This window comes from Lontra canadensis, unplaced genomic scaffold, assembly GCF_010015895.1.
Source record: "Lontra canadensis isolate GAN:19392208 unplaced genomic scaffold, GSC_riverotter_1.0 scaffold79, whole genome shotgun sequence".
NCBI lineage: Eukaryota > Metazoa > Chordata > Mammalia > Carnivora > Mustelidae > Lontra > Lontra canadensis.
In genome coordinates this window covers 2,372,326-2,388,080 of record NW_022631073.1, presented here as the reverse complement: position 1 = coordinate 2,388,080, position 15,755 = coordinate 2,372,326, and positions in this window count along the sequence as shown.

Sequence of the window (15,755 nt, the reverse complement as noted above, 5' to 3'; positions counted from 1 at the left end):
GGTCAGTTGGTGGGGTCTTCGTTCTCTGGGGTCCGTGTTCTCATGCAGACTGTCAGCTGTGTGACCCTCCGGTCTAGGTACCCCCTCTCTGTGGCTCCTGGTATCCATCCTCCAGCATCAGACCAGCACGTAGGGGAGTCCCCTTCCTGCTTGGATGTCCGTGCGCTCCCCGCTGCCACATCTGTCTCTCTGGTGCCCGTGAGGGCTCGTGGGACTGCACAGGGCCCACTCCATAATCCAGGATGCTCTCCTGGGTTAAGGTCAGCTCATCAGGAACCCCAATTCCATCTGCACAGTCCCTTTCTAGCTAGAGTGGGGTGAAATTCATATCCACCTAGAACCTTACAAGGTGACTTAATTTAGAAATCATGTCATCGTAGTTACACTTAGCTGAGGACTGAGATCGGACTGCATGAGGTTGGACCCCAAGTCCCACAACAGGTGCCCTCCTGAGGCAAGAGGAGCTGGCCACCAGGACAGGGAGCAGACAGCGCCGTGAGGACGGAGGCAGGGGCTGGAGGGGCGCATCTGCAAGCCCAGGAACATCAAGTACTTCTCGTTGGAGCCACCAGAAGCTGCAGGAGCCCTGGACAGTTATCCCTGGGACCTGTCAGAGGGACTGGTTCTATGGCAGCTCGGCTTCTAGGTCTCGTCTCTAGACTGGGGAGATAATAGGTTTCTGTCGCGTTAGGAAAATACCCAGCTTGTGGCACGGGGTTATGCAGACAGACGGCAGTATCTAGGTTAGTGCTTGATGGAAACCAGCCTGGGAATCTGGGGGCACCTTCGGAATTCTGCCCATCACGGTATGTTGTGCGTGTCTTTGTAAACGTATGTGAACGTGTGTAAGTGCTTTCCACGTTACTAAGTACACCGCTCTGGTGAGAAGCCCACGTCAGGACAAAGTGATCTAGTTGAGGGAGACAGCTCTTTGAACTTTGATTTTACAGTTAACAGTTCAGGTGTTAGAAACCAGAACAAATGGACCAAGCACGTCTGTGGCCACGGGGTGAGGCAACAAGGACATTTGACTTATCCTGGAGTCAGTCTGCACAGGTGGGGAGAAGTCGGGGCAGAGTCAAGGATTAAATCTTGTCATTAAATTAATTACATCTGATGAAGCCTGGATTGTTCCTGAAAGGAAGGAAGGAAGGCGCTTACTGGTCACAAATGCCTTTAGACTTCTGACCTCAGAGAACTTGCTGTTCTCTTCACTCCTTCAGGGCGCAGGCTTCTTCTGGGTCGGTCTCTGACATGGGGATCAATGGCAGGTGGGAAAAAATCACCAGGGATATCCTGAAGTTGGACTGTGAGGGAGACATGGACAGTTCCCCCCAAACGTGACATTCATTGGTATTAGGGTTTCTGAGTCGTATTGATTAATGTCGTAAGGCTTCAGCCCGTTAATTCTGTGATAATCTGTATATGCTTACCTACATCCCCTTAATTGCATGTGCGGGTATAAAAATACGTCTATGTCTGTTTTAGGGCCCCCAAACACCTGGATGTTGGAGAAAGAGTTGTGTTACTTCTTCCCCGGGACAAAGCAAAGCCAGCCGAGGGCATCGGAGCTGGGGTGCTGTCTTGTGGGGATATGCTAAGGCCCAGAACCACCAAGGTGCAGGCCCTACTTCTCCGTCAGGCACTGGTGGGCCTCTCGTCCATATTGTCCTCACTCGGGGACCCAGGGTCCACCTTCTGCAGTGGTCACTGTCACAGCAGCAGGGAAAGCAAGAGCAGGAGCTTCCAGGGGATGGCAGACCTTGGCTGAGAAGTCGCTCCTGTTTTTTGGATGCACAGTTGCCCTGTAGCTTTGGGAGAAGGCGGGCAGCCTGTTCTCCTGGTGCCCTTACATGTGGGGCGTTGGAGAGCACTGGACATCGGGAAGACCCCTATGGAGGCTAGGACGGAGGCAGTGGCTCTCCCCTCCTGGACTGAGCCCAAAGCAGACCCTGGACCAGAGCGGCTTTACGAAGCAGGTTACTAGGTCATGTCATCAACCAACACGCAGGGCGCAGGGGAAGTTTTAAGGGCCAGAGGGCAGACTGTAATTGCGCCGATAACGGCCCCCAAAAGATACGTCTACCCGGAACCTGAGAAAGTAACCTTATTTGAAATAAGGGTCTTTGCAGACTAAGGTAAATATTTCTACATGAGGTCATTGTGGATGAAGGTGGGTCCTTACTCCAAAGACAAGTTCTCCTGAGAAAAGAGAAGGCGGAAGAGATGCAAACGCACGGAGGGATAGGCCATGAGATGCTGCAGGCAGAGAGCATCCTGACGTGACCACGAGGCAAGGACCGCCAAGGATGGCCGGCACCCCTGGGGCCGGGGCGAGCCAGCATTCCCTCCTAGAGCCTTTGCGCGCAGTGCGGTCCTCGCGTGGACTCTGGACCTCCAGCCTCCAGAACTAGGAGAGAATTCGTTTCTGGTGATCTGTCACAGCAGCCCCAGGCAGCGCGGACGGACGATCCCTGCGGCTTGTTTCTCCCTTTCTTGTCCTTTCCCCTTCCCGGCTTCGGGTGGTAGCCGGGGTCCATGCGTTGTGACCCCTCTCTTCTCTTCTCTCGCTTTTAGTAAGGTGCTAATGGCACTTCCCGGAGGTGGGGGAGGGTACGGAGACCATGGGTCTGGGGCAGCGGGATGCGGATGGGACCCTAGCTTGGTGCCTGAAGGGGGTGCTCTTGGCTGAGACGGGGGTTTGGGAGAAGGAGGTGTTGGTGGGGCCACGGGAGCTGCCGGCCAGCTTTTAGACGGGTGGGGTTCATGGGTCGCCCTGCGGGCCCCTGGAGACATTGCCTGAAGCGGGGACCCAGCTGGGGCGTCCCAGTCACCAACATCCAAACCTCAGTGAAGCGCTGAAAGCCGCCTTTTCAAATAGGCCTCCTCGCCTAAAAATTGGCCTAAAACTGATTTGTTTTGGCTAGAAATGGATATTAAATTGATTTGGGTTGACTGTGTGTCTAAGGCCCAAGCTGAGAAAATCCATCCAGAACAGCCCTTTCGGCAGGTCCGCGGGTCTCTTCGGCTCCGTGCACTTGCGCCGCAGAAAGCCGGTGCCGGCTCCTGTCCGTTCCTCGGTGTCACTGGGGAAGGTCCGACCTCCCAGGGAGCAGTTTGATCTTGGTTTGTCACGCTGTGGGCTCACTCAGCGGAGACCGAGGCAGCGCGGGTGTTGGGGACGCGTCCACGAGGAAGGGTCCTGGCCTCTCGGCGCTCCCAGGCCGGCTGTGGCCGACACAGGCCGACGTGAGAAGCGCGGACGACGCAGGCCCCGCGTGCGGACTTGCCGCGGCGGAAGGAGAGCGCAAGCAGGAGCCGGGGCTGGGGCTGGGGGCCTCCTGGCGCTGGAGGTGCTGTTCGCGGCGCTCAACAGTGTGGTCAGCCGGGCACCGCTGAGAACGTGACCTCTGGGCACGGATGTGGGGGGGACAAGGAAGTGGCTATGCAGAGACCTGGGGAAAGGCCGTCTCTGGAAGGGGAACCACACTGCTCATCATCTGGGTTCTGGCATGTCCCAGGAGCCGGGAGAGGTCAGGGTGGTGGGGGTTAGGGGCCTCCTGCCACGGTGAGGATTTCCTCTTCCGTTCTGTGGGGGGCTGCTGAGGTGGGGTGTCCTGACCCAATGGTCTCAGGTGACCTTCAGGCCCCCCCGGGGTGGGGAACGGACGGCACCGGGCGTGGAGGCAACAGGGAGCCCCCTCCGGGTCTGCCGCACCAGTGTGGGGGGGCAGACATGGCCACGTCCTGGGCAGGTGATGCGGAGAGTGGGAAAGGCTGGGTGCAGGTGCAGGAGAGAGGACCAAGCTGCTGTCCCCGTCCCGCCGGGGACCCACGTGGCCGATGGGCGAGTCTCAGGACGTGGGCTGAGGGGACGTCACGCAGATGTGGTTCTTGCATCTTGTGGACAAGGGCCGAGACTCTGGCGCTGTCTGGCAGCCTTGGGCAGCCTCTCTCTCCATCCCCTCCCCCAGGAAGTTCTGGCAGTGCCCACGCACTGTGGCTCCCATGCTGGGAAGAGCGGGGAGGAAGAGTGACCCGTTTACCAGCACCGTGTTAGGGCTCCTGTCCCTGGAGGTGAGACCAGTGGGCTACCATTGGGTTATCTGTCTCCCTTGCACCTTGGGTCCTGGAGCTTGGGGTCATCACGAGGGCGGACAGGGGGCTGGAAGGGGTACAGAGGGGACTTTGGAGCTCCACAAGGGCCTGGCACTGAGATGAATGGGGAGATGTCTGCCCACGGGTCTCAGCCCTGGGTGCCTGGTTGGCCATTTTGGAAGATCGCGCACTGCTCCATGACTTGGTTTTCTCTCCTGTGAAATGAGGAGAGTCGCCATGGTGATGAGAACAGTGCACATCAAGGGTGTATCTGGGAACCACTGCCTAGAAGGGCCTCCTAAGAGACGGGAGGGGGAGGAGGGAGAGCCTGGGGAGGGGGAGTCCCAGGAAGGAGCGGGGTTGCACACACCCTCATCAGCCTCGCGGGAGGCAGACCACAAGGCCCCGCCACCAACTAGTGGGGGCGGGCAGTGGTGGCACCTGGAGGTCAGCTCTGCGGGCTCCCGAGCTGGGAGGACCTTGTTCACCAGGCACAGGGCCACGAGGACGGCTGGGACCCAGTTGCCCCGAGCTGCCCTGAAGATGATAGCTTTTGCAGAGCCCACCTGGCCTAAGGCTGCCTGAACATGCTATGCAAATTTATGCATTTATGCAAAACACAGCAACCCAGACTCCTGGCAGCAGAGACCTGGGCTGCCTCCTCCTCTCTGGAGAGCTGTGGCCCGCGGGGCTCCAACATGCCTCCTCTCCCCGCAGCCTGAGGGGAGATTGACAGCCGCGCGCCACGTCTCCCCCCCGCTTCCGGAGCCTGATCTCTGCCTGGCTTGTGGACACGGAGAGAAAACCTGGTCTTCAAGGTTCACCCTCTTTCTGTTTCAGGCTCTGCGTCTCCGAACAATTAGCGGATTGATCTCGATTCTTGACGGGGAGTCAAGCAAGTTCTCTGCTGACTGTAGTTTGGCAAACAAAGTGCTTCCCGGGAGGCGTCTTTGTTTGATTAATAAGATCAGTTCTTGGTTGTTGACGATGCCTCTTGGCAGTGCCGCTGTCACGCTGCTTATCAGCTCTCAGGACACCCTGTGACAGGCAGATGGCGAGTCCTGGACTCTGGTCTGCAGATGGGGACTCGAGTCGCCCTGCTCCGGCGGGAGGAGGGGTGCGCTGGGGGAAGGGGCAGGACCCTGCGGGCTGCCGCCAGAGCCCCGTGCCCGTCTCTTCCGCACCGTCACCCCCAGATGCCTCTTCTCAGCAGCTCCTCTCCCCGCCTGAAGTGGGAGCCAGGCCTGCGACTGAGAATGCTGTCCAAGTACCCTTTCGTCATCGTCACAAGGTTTGTGGTCTTCTTGCTCCTCGGGCCCTGGGCTGTTCTGCGTTTGGATACGGCTCGTACCGCGCCTCCTGGGGGTGCAGTCATTGGAGCTGCCCCCCAAGCCCGGGAATGATAAAGGCATCTGGCTCTGCCCTCCTCATCAACACTCAGCCGGGGACGGCCGTCCTCTCTGTGTTCACACTGAGCCGCAGGCTTTGTGCTGTTCATTAAGGTGTTAATGTGGACAGGAAATAGAAATTTCAAGGATTTGATGAAATTAAGACTTACCTGTTAGCTGGCAAAACCCAGGAGGGGGTAGAAATACATCAACCTACATGTTTGAAGATTAGGAAGCAGAAGAGCATGTGGTCTGGGCTAAGGGGACTTTGAGGCGTAATATAATTTAAAATCAGCCAGTTTACTCTGATGTCTCTGCTAAAACATGCCTCATCCAGGCCGGTGAAATCAGGACTCTTGCTCTGACACATCTCTCCATTCTGAAGAGAACGTTCCGACGCCCCCCCAGAAACAGCTCAGCCCACAGCTGTGACAGAACCAAAGCGGGGTCTTGCTAACCGGATGCTGGGGTCTGCCCTGATAACCCGTACCCGCAGCGCTCGGAGCCCTTAGAAGGAAAGGTTCTTATGGGCACAGGCTGAGTGGCACATGCTCCTGCCGGGGGACGGGGACCTGGCACAGCCGCAGGGGACACATGTCGTGGACTCGGAACGCTCCTCCCCGGGTCGCAGCTGCGGCGGGCGGCTGCCTGCGGGTTCCGAGCTGGCTCGTCCCCCGGGGAGTTCATCTCAGCGTCGCAGAAGCACCCAGGCTGCAGCACACGCCGTGTCTCTTTGACTCCCGCTGGGTATTGAGACGGACAGAAGGCATCATCACGATGCTGGCAGGCCGGGTCCGGGGGCCCCCAGGGGGTCACGCAGGACCAGGTGGAGGGTTCCTGGCTGCACGCAGGGTGGCGGGCCCATGTGAGCCAGCAGGAGGTGAGAGCAGTGGATTGAGGGCAGAGAGAGTGCGGTACTGACTGACAGTGTCGGGAGACTCGGAGAGGAGAGGAGAGGGGAGGAGAGGAGAGGAGAGGAGAGGGGTGGGTCGCATCTTTGTCCGGGCTCTCGGCTTTTTCCTGAGGATTGTCATCCTGTGTACGTGTCCTTCAGGTGTCCAGGACCCAGTTAGGACAAAGACAAGAGCCCACATGTTATTCCTTGGAGCCTGGAGGTCTTTGAGATGTCTAGTGCGGGGTCTGGAACACAGGCCTGTACGCTTTGTCTGGTCCTTTTCACCTGGTCCTTCCTTAGTTGGTATCTGTCCTGGAGAAATCACAGACTCTTGCTCCTTACGAGGAGGAAGGACACTATTGCGTGACCCATGGAGAGCGGGCGTGGTCCTAGCACGAGAGGCAGGAGGAGGAACAAAAAGCAGATCGTTAGGGAGTCCTTCCGCTTCCCTGTCTCCACCGGAGAGGGCTCTAATCTGGAGATAAAACAATAGGCAAGAAGAGAAAAGAAAACATGAAATTGTCCAGAGTGGGGACATAGATTCAAGCAGTAGTTCCCAGGTGTCCCTACGTGTAGTGGGGCACTCTGCACGGCCGAGAGCTGTCGAAGCGTGGGGACCCATCTGTGAGTCTGGGCAGCAGAGAGCTCGGGACACACACACTCAGCTGTCACGAGTGCATACGCAGGACTCAGGTGGCCCAGGTGGAAGTGCTTGGCCCAGTATCGGGCAGTCGGGACGGTCCTATATGGTCGTCGGTAGCCAGCGGCAAGGCCCGACTTTCTTGCAGGCTGCTGTGAGCCCAGCTCAGACCTCCGCACTGGGAGCCCCTAGGCCGCCAAGCCAGGCCCTGGGGTGTCTGCGGTCTTCAGGGGGGTGGGTAGTGCGCTGACTGGTCAGGGGCGGGGCCTTCAGGAAACACGTGGCCTGGCTCTGAGCTCTGGCTCCTACGCTCGCTCATGCCCTTCCTCAACGTCTTTGTCAGTGAGGACGGCCACGCGTGTGTGCGTCCCATGGTGAGTACAGGGGAGCTTACGTGCCCCAGCTGTTTGCCTGGTGTCTGGTTCTGTCCGGCAGAGCTGGGACTCGGCGGTTCAAGTCGCTGGCACGAGGCTGGTTCTTTTAGCTTTCTCTTGCTCTGGTAAGAGAGCATCACAGTCTTAGTGAATGCATACCGATCTGTTATCTCACGGCGTCTGTGGGTCACAAGTGTGACACGGTCTCCCCGGGCTTCAGCAGGCCTGCGCTGCCTCCCGGGCTCCCTGGGGAGTAGCCACCTCCGGGGCATCCGGGTAATGGCTGAATTCAGTTCCTCGTATGGTAGGTTAAGGCCCCATTTCCTGCTGGCCGTCAGCGGGGACTTCGTTTAGCCCCCAGACGCCTGGGTCCCAACCTCAGAGCCAGCGACAGTGCACGGAATCCTCATGCTGGAATCTCTGTGAAAAATCCGCAGCTGTCTGGCTTCAGCCGGAGAAAGTTCTTTGCTTTTCGGAGCTCACCTTCTTGATCATAGAGGCTCATCTCCCTATCTGAGACCCACAGGCTCACATATACCTGCTCGATTCTTTCTGCTATGTGATGTCACATAGTCACAGATTCCTGGGGCCGTCTGGGGGCTGCTCTGTCTCCCACATTGGCCTTCCAAGGGACATTCAAGGCGCTGCCCTGCTCTGTCGGGGAGGTGTGAACCCTGCAGGCGCTGGTCATCTGTGTGAGCGCGGGGCTGACCTCAGGGTCAGGGGCCGTGCCGGGAGCGCCGCACAGATGGCTTCATCGGACGGCACAGGGACTCTGCAGGACGTCTGCGACGTGGGTGCTGGGCAGTACCCAGAATTTAAAGGTGTTTGAAACGGAAGCTTAGCAGGCCAGTGACTTGCCCAATACTTCAGCTGGTGGCTCCCAGAGCTGGCATCAAGCCCACGTGGCCCGTCCCCAAAGGGAGAACTGTGTTTGGTGGTGTTACACTTTTTTTTTTTTTAATCAGTATTAAGCTGTAATTGTCAAAATTAAATAATAAACATGCCCTGGGTGCTGGGCACCCCTAGGCGACGCTCTGAGGTGGCAAAGCCCAGGCATGGGCCGCAGACCGGACCATTGTCAGCAGCCACCGACTCCCTGTTCTGTCACCTGTGCGTCCCCTTCACACCCCCCACCCCGCCGTTCTGCCTGACGCTGGGCTCAGCTGCGAGACTCGCTTGGGCTGGTGGAGTGTGGGAGGAGGTAATGGCCTGCCAACTCCCAGCACAGCCCCTGGGAGGGTTGCAGGTTGCTACTGACCCCCCAGGGGACTTCTGTCATTTGTCAGGGGCTCACGCCCCAGGGGCTGCCCCTCCTGAGGGGGCACACAGAGCTCCTGAGCGCCACCCCAGCACAGAGCCGTTGCCCCGCTGTGCCTCATGCTTGCTGGAGAGACTAAACCCCGCTGCTCTAGTCTTCCGAGGCCCTTGTTTGTTACACGGCAAAGCTGACAGGCCTGGGAGCCAGGCACTCGGCAGAGGAGGACGAGAGCTGTGTGGGGCGGTTCACTGAGGCTCATCAGGGTCTAGTACAGTTACTCATTCTAACCTTTGTAAGTCCCGCTCTGTGAGTGGTACCTGGTCATCTTAAGCGCTCCAAGTTCCCTCCTGGGGGAGCCCTGTTGCTTTCCTGCGGGAGGGTGACATCAGGGCCTGCCGTGTCCCTGGGCGTGACCCGACACAGGGCCTGCGGTCACATCCCGATTCCCCGCAGAGACTTGCTTCTCTCCAGTCGCTGTGCCGTCTGGGCTCCCAGTGGCTGCCCCGAGCCAAGGGCAGCAAGTACCCTTCATGTGGCTCCATCCATTCACTCCTCCATTTGCGCGTTCAGCAAACATTACGAGCACCTGCTGTGCTCAAGAGCTTGACCAGGGATCCTGGTCCTCCCATTTCTGATTGTCTCTGGGGGTTTGTTCCCGGGTACTCCATGTGTGAAAGAGTCACCAAAGATGTCCCCGGCGTCCGGAGGAGAGTGAGGAGAGAGTCAGGCTGCCTGACATGGTGCCGCTCGGACCCAAGGAATTGTACTTGGTCATCGTTTCACCCACCAGAAATGTTTTACTCCCCATCTACTGAGAGCCAGGTGCTGGGCCGGACGCCAGAGACATGGCAACACATTAGGCCATGCCCTCTCTTCATGGGACGTGGGGAGAGAGGAGGGCGGATGCTTTGGGAAAGGGACTAGCACTAGAAAAGTTACATTTTAAATAGGATTGGGGGAAAGGGTAGAGCACGCATTCACACTCAGGCATCTTCAGACTCTGTACATAGCAAACGTGTCTTTGTTCATACCCGTTCTCTCTGCGTAAAAGGGGTTCCGCTTTCTTGACCTCTTTGCTGTTTCTGCAACCCTTGTCTTGGGGTGGGGAAGCCCCAGGATGGTCGGGGGGCAGCAGGCAGGAGCTAGGGGGAGCACCTAGGCACAACCTTTGTTGGTGTTCCCAAGGGAAAGGTGAGGCTGGACAGGGTGAACCCTTAGGATTGGCTGTTTGACCAGTTCTGGTGGCCTTTGAGCTACAGGAATGGGCTCCAGGTGCCAGGCAGCTGGCCTTGGGATGACCGGCGCAGAGCAGCATTGCGTCCTGGGTGCGCCAGCCAGAAGGGAGGCATGGCTCTGCGTGGTGGGTTTGCATAGCCTGCGCTCGCCACGCTGGTTCCTCTTGTTTCTGAGAATTGTGTAGCTCAGGGAGGGGCAGTCTCTCCCCAGCCAGAAAGGTTTTCATAGAAGTCAAACGTCATCATGGGCAGGGAAGAATGTACGTATGAAAGCAGTACAGCTTTCTCCTCCAGAAGCAGCCCTGCATCCCACGCTGCCCGCTCAGCTCCCATTTACCTCCGTACGGTCCTCCCGGGTCAGGAGCTGTTGTCCGCAGAAGGCGGCCTCATCTCTCGGGTCTGCAGTTCTCAGCAGGGTTGTTCTGTCTGCGAATCAAAACTCCTTTGGACACAAACATGGTCCGAAGGGGTGCCTGCGTCCCGATTTTATAGCGGCAACGTCCACAGTAGCCAAACCGTGGAAGAGCCCAGATGTCCGTCGACTGATGACGGGACAGAGAAGATGTGGTTCGCATGTACAGTGGAACACTACTCAGCCGTCAAGAATGAAATCTTGCCATTTGCAACGACGCACCTGGAACTAGAGGGTGTTATGCTGAGTGAATGATCTGTCAGACAGTTGTCATGTGATTTCCCCATAGGTGGAATTTAAGGAACAAAACAGATGAGCACAGGGGAAGGGAAGGAAAAATAAAATAAGAGGGAATCGGAGAGGGAGACAAACCATGAGAGACTCTTAACTCTAGCGAACACACTGAGGGTGGCCGGAGAGGAGGGCGGTGGGGGGATGGGTAACTGGGGGACGGGCGTGAAGGGGGCATGGGATGTGATGCGCCCCAGCTGTTACATGCAGCTGATGAATTACTGAGCTCTGCCTCTGAAGCTAATAATGCAGTATGATCATTAAATTGAGTTTAAATAAAAAATTAAAAAAAAAACCCAACTCCATCTAATATGATTTAGACAGAGGCCCGACGCGGCTGGCTCAGGGCGGTGGAGAGCGCTTGGGGGGGAGCGAGAGAGCTGGGTGGCGGCTGCGGGGTCAGGTCGGATCCTCCCACACCGGTTCCTGCAGCTCCTGGAGACTTGGCATTCTTTCCTGCGGCAAAGAGCTTTTCTCCGGGAGGCGGGAGGCTGGCTTGGGAGGTCGGGTCCTTGATCCTCCCAGCCTGGACCCTTGATGGAAAAGGTTCTCCTGGATTCAGCCTGAAACCCCAGGCAGGGCTCCACGCGTCCAGCGTAGCCCTACAGCAGCTTCCTGCCGTGGCCGTAACAAATTGTGGCCCACGGGGCGGCTCAAGGCCCCAGGGATCTATCATCCCACGTCCGGAGGCCGTAAGTGTGCAGGCGGTGTGCCAGCAGGGTCGAGCTCCCCTCAACACTCTTCCCGGATTCTCTGGCTTGTGGCAGCATGTGCCGGCCTCCATGGCCTCCCAGCCAGGTCCCCGGTCTGCCCTGAGAGGTCGAGTCTCCCTGTGCTGTCCCCTTTCCCCCAAGAACACTTGGGGTGGCATTTGGGGTCCACTGGCACAATCCAGGGTCATCTCCCCACTGGAAGGACGATAACAGTCACGTTTGCAGTCTGGGCTAAGGTTACATTCACAGGGCCTGGGGCTTGTGACCTGGTATCTTTGGGGGGCTTTAAGGAGCTGGCCACTGGCCCTGGGGCTGCCCTGGGACCACAGAGCTCAGGGCACAGAGTTTCAGCCTGGGTCACGGGCCTCCTCCTGCAGAGGGGCAGAGCCCCCCACAGCCCCGTGCAGCTGGTCCCCTTCATGTGTCTGGTGACGGCTGTCGGAAGCGTGCCTTTTCCACGCGTGTGTTTCTCTCTCGAGCTCGTCAGCAGTGTTGGGGGCTATCATGGGTGATCTCTTATCTCCACACTCCTGGGACCCTCTGGGCTTCTCGGAACCTGCTCTCAGGGCCAGGCCTGCCTGGCGGATGCTGGTGCGCTGAGGGTCGCCGGGTCTGGCCAGCATCTGGCCGTCTGGGAGTTTCCCGGCCAGCCACCCCCGGATGCGCCGCCCAGGCCTCCCCGTGGCGGAAGACAGAGCGGGAGGTAGGCCCAGCGCGGTGCCCTTGGTCACACTGGGAAGCCAAGTCGCCCGTCCGCATAACCTCATCAAACCCGAGCCGCCGTCCTGCCTCTCCTGTGGGTCATCACCTATGTCCGCGGCTCTCATGCCTCACCAACCGTCCGCTCACCCTTCCTGCCCCGGGGCACCGGTGCTGCCGGCCCTGCATGGCCCTCCCTCCAGTGACGGCTCCAGGGACGCAGGCCCTGGTCTCCCCTGTGCCCCGAGAGGGACAGGGCTCATCGCGGCGCCGCCCCCCACACTGTGGGTTCTCTGGGCGTCCCTGGGCCTCAAGTGCTGTTGGCGCCGAGGGTCGGGGCTGCCGCTTCCTCAGGCGTTCGGGGAAGCCTGCCAGGCGCTGGGCCAGCCGTGATGCAGCCACCTGCCTTGGCCCGGACCGGCGCCTGTGGGCGGGTGGTGGGGGATGGCCACACTCCTGGTTTCCAGGAAGGGGATCATATGTTTTGCCCAGCGGAGGCCGGAGCTCAAAACAAAGCAAGGACCTTCCAGTCTCTGCGTGAGTGAAGCTGGAGGTGCTGGAGGCTTGAGCGGCAGAGGAGGGCAGCTGGAGCAAGACGCTGGTGTCCCTGCAGCCGCAGCAACCGTCAGAGAGCAGAGCAGGTCCAGGTTGCCCTGGGGAAGCCGCTTCCCAAACCTGAGCCCAGCAGGCTCTGACCAAGGCTGGGACAGGGGAAGACCCGTGGGAACAGCCAGAGGACGAAAGGGGAAACAGTATTGTCTTGTTTATCATTGTTGACCTACAGAGATTTTATTTCCAAGTTCATTTTATTGTTGTGTGAAGATATTTAGGGATGCGAGTTCAGTACTGTTCGTCTGGGGAAGGAGGCCACTTACAGAGTTGTTCTAAAGACAGATCCCAGTGGAAATCCATGAAAGGAAGCCTGCCCTGCCTGCAGGCCTTCTCAGAGACTTTACAAGACGTGGATGTGCTTTGGAATTGCTAATAGGTAAAACATTTAGCAACTTCTGAGTTCTGCGATTCTGTCTTTGAGGCCCACTATGGGAAGCCCATAGGTCAGGGTGGGGCACAGTGCAGCCCATGGCAGCCGGGAACAGCTGTGTGGGGGGCACAGACAGAGCACAGGTGTCCCCGCCCAGCGACAGAGCACAGCTATCTCCCCCCCCCGTGACACAGCACAGGTGTTCCCCCCAGTGACACAGCACAGGTGTTCCTCCCCCTCAGCAACACAGCACAGGTGTTCCCCCCCAGTGACACAGCACAGGTGTTCCTCCCCACAGCGACACAGCACAGGTGTCCTCCCCCAGTGACACAGCACAGGTGTTCCCCCCAGTGACACAGCACAGGTGTCCTTCCCCCCCCCCCAGCGACAGCACAGGTGTGGGGATCTGTGCTTTGCAAACTCCTGTTGCTTCCAAGTATTGGCGCCCTAGTATCTCCATGAGGAACTCGTGGTTGCAAAGCGTCCCGTCAGTTGGATCCCGCGCCTGCTTCCCTCCCTGGCTCGGTCGCACAGCACATGGAGTGGCTGTAAAAGCCCGGGGCAGCCGAGGGGAGGCTGCGGACACCCACCTCTTCTGACTCTGTCCCGAGTGGGAAGCCCCCTTCCCCTCTGCTGGTCCAGAGCAGGGGCCTCCGCCCTGAGACGCACCAGGGCAGGGAGCCGTCCGTGCCCCCCACGCCCAGCCGGGAGTGAGCGCTCACCCTTGTCCCTGGCAGAGCCCACGGAACCTTCTAGCCTTCGGTCTCCGGAGAAGGAGTCTAGGTTGGAGCTGGGCGCTTCTGCCCCTCTCCCTCTGTGCCCCAAAGCAGAGTCGGTGGGGGATCTTGTCTGGTAGGGGTTCAGACAACTTTCAGTTTGGGTCCTTCAACTCAACTCGAAAACTTTACGAGGTTTTGGGGCTCGGACTCAGCTGTCAGAGGCAAAGAGTGGCTGCCTTGTGGGGCGGTGAGGAGGAGACGGGTTCTTGGGGCCCAATCAGCTCTGGGGCAGACCCAGATGTCTGCTAGCTGTGGGTCCCTGCAGTGAACCCCAAACCCAGCTGCTCCCGGGTGAGCCGCCTGCTGTCCTCTCACGCGAGGACGGGTGCGCGGCAGGTCTGGGAAGTTGGAGAGCCCGCGGGCGGCCCCGGCTCCTTCAGGAGGTCCCTTGGATGGTTGTGCTCCTCCGGCTGCGGGTGGTTTCAGCGCCTGCTGTTTTGGGGATTTCTCCCCCATATCCGTGGTACTTACGCCGGACGTGACAGTCCGTTTAAGTTGAAAATGGGGTTTTGTCTTAGGAGACACATTTCACGAGAATCCAGTGCTAATTCCCGCACAATTAAGCCCGGTTTTCTCCTGGGCCGAGGAGGACTCTCGCTTCCCCCAGGCTGTGTCGCTGGGCGTTTGGGCTCCGGAGGTGAGGCTCTTAGCAAACAGGACGTGACCCTCCTCCGCCCAGGATCGCAGTGTCCTCTGACTTGCACTTCCACGCGCGAGTGGCGGGGCAGGAACGGGGTCGCAGTCTCTGCGGCAGCTCCCTCCTCGGGTGGCCGTGCCGTCGGCGGGGCGCGCTGCTCCGTCGCGCAGGGCTTCTTGGGGCCACGTTCAAAGCCCCGCGGGTCTCGTGATTCGTGGGAGCTCAGAGCTCGTCCGCTCACCGTGGCTTCGGCGGTGATCTCCGAGGACGTGGAAAATGGGCACGTGGCTTCTTCTGGGGCTGCTTCAAGCTCTCCCCGCAGTGGGATGTGTCGTTTCCTTCTGATTTCTGTTCCGCACTCAGCTTCTCGTCCCATGTGACACCCCGCGGAGTGGATGGGGTTTATCAGCCCGTCGTCTCGCAGCGGACGAGCTCAGTCTCTCCCAGCCCCTGTCACGTGTCTCGGTGTTTCATTTCACTGCCATTGGGGCCCCCGGACGCCGTAGTGGGCCGTCATGAGGCTGGGCTTGGCGCTGCGGTGCACGGGCTGTGTCAGCCACGTCCTCCCTCACCGGCGCTTCTGTCAGCCGCTGTTTGCACGTCATCTGCCGGGCGTCCCGGCGGGTCCCACGCTTCCCTCACTCTTCCGGATCTGCCGCCGTCCTCTGCCTGCCGTCCCCCGTCGTGGCACCAACCCCGAGCCGCCGTCCTGCTCCTGCCGGGCACGGGTGTCAGGCTTGTTGGGCCTCTCTCCCTCGGATTCATGGTTCTTCAAAACGCAGCCGTTTGACCCATCTCTAGTATTTACGTATCGAATTAGTCACGCTGACTTAAAATCTGGGAAATGTTCTCATGTCTAAAAATATGCATTTTCTCAGCAAGAATTTTCCAGGTCTGCGTCCCGAGTTTGTGGGTGTTCTGATTTCCCTTGACGTAGAGGAGCTGAGACTCGTTCCTGAGTGGAGCAGAGGTCGCGGGAGCGCAGGGCGGGCCTGCGGGGAGGCTGCCTTGGACCCATCCTCATCTAATTGCTGGGCGTATTTCACAAAGATAATTCAAAAATCATACTCTCACCATTTTTACCCTCTTCTCTGGACCATGTCCCTTTTTATCAGGGACTCCGAGGCATAATTTTTTGACACTTAGACATCTCCTCCTCCTCCTGGAAATTGGTGTTGACATCGTTCTATAAAGACACTGAACTCTGATGCCCTTCCTACGAAACTCAATTCAACTCTTCCGAAAACTCATTCATTTTCTTTTGGCCTATCAGATGGGAACACAGGGGTGAACTTACCAATTTCTCCATGGAAAGTAGACTCTGGGGAGTCAGGATTGGAGGACCTCTAAT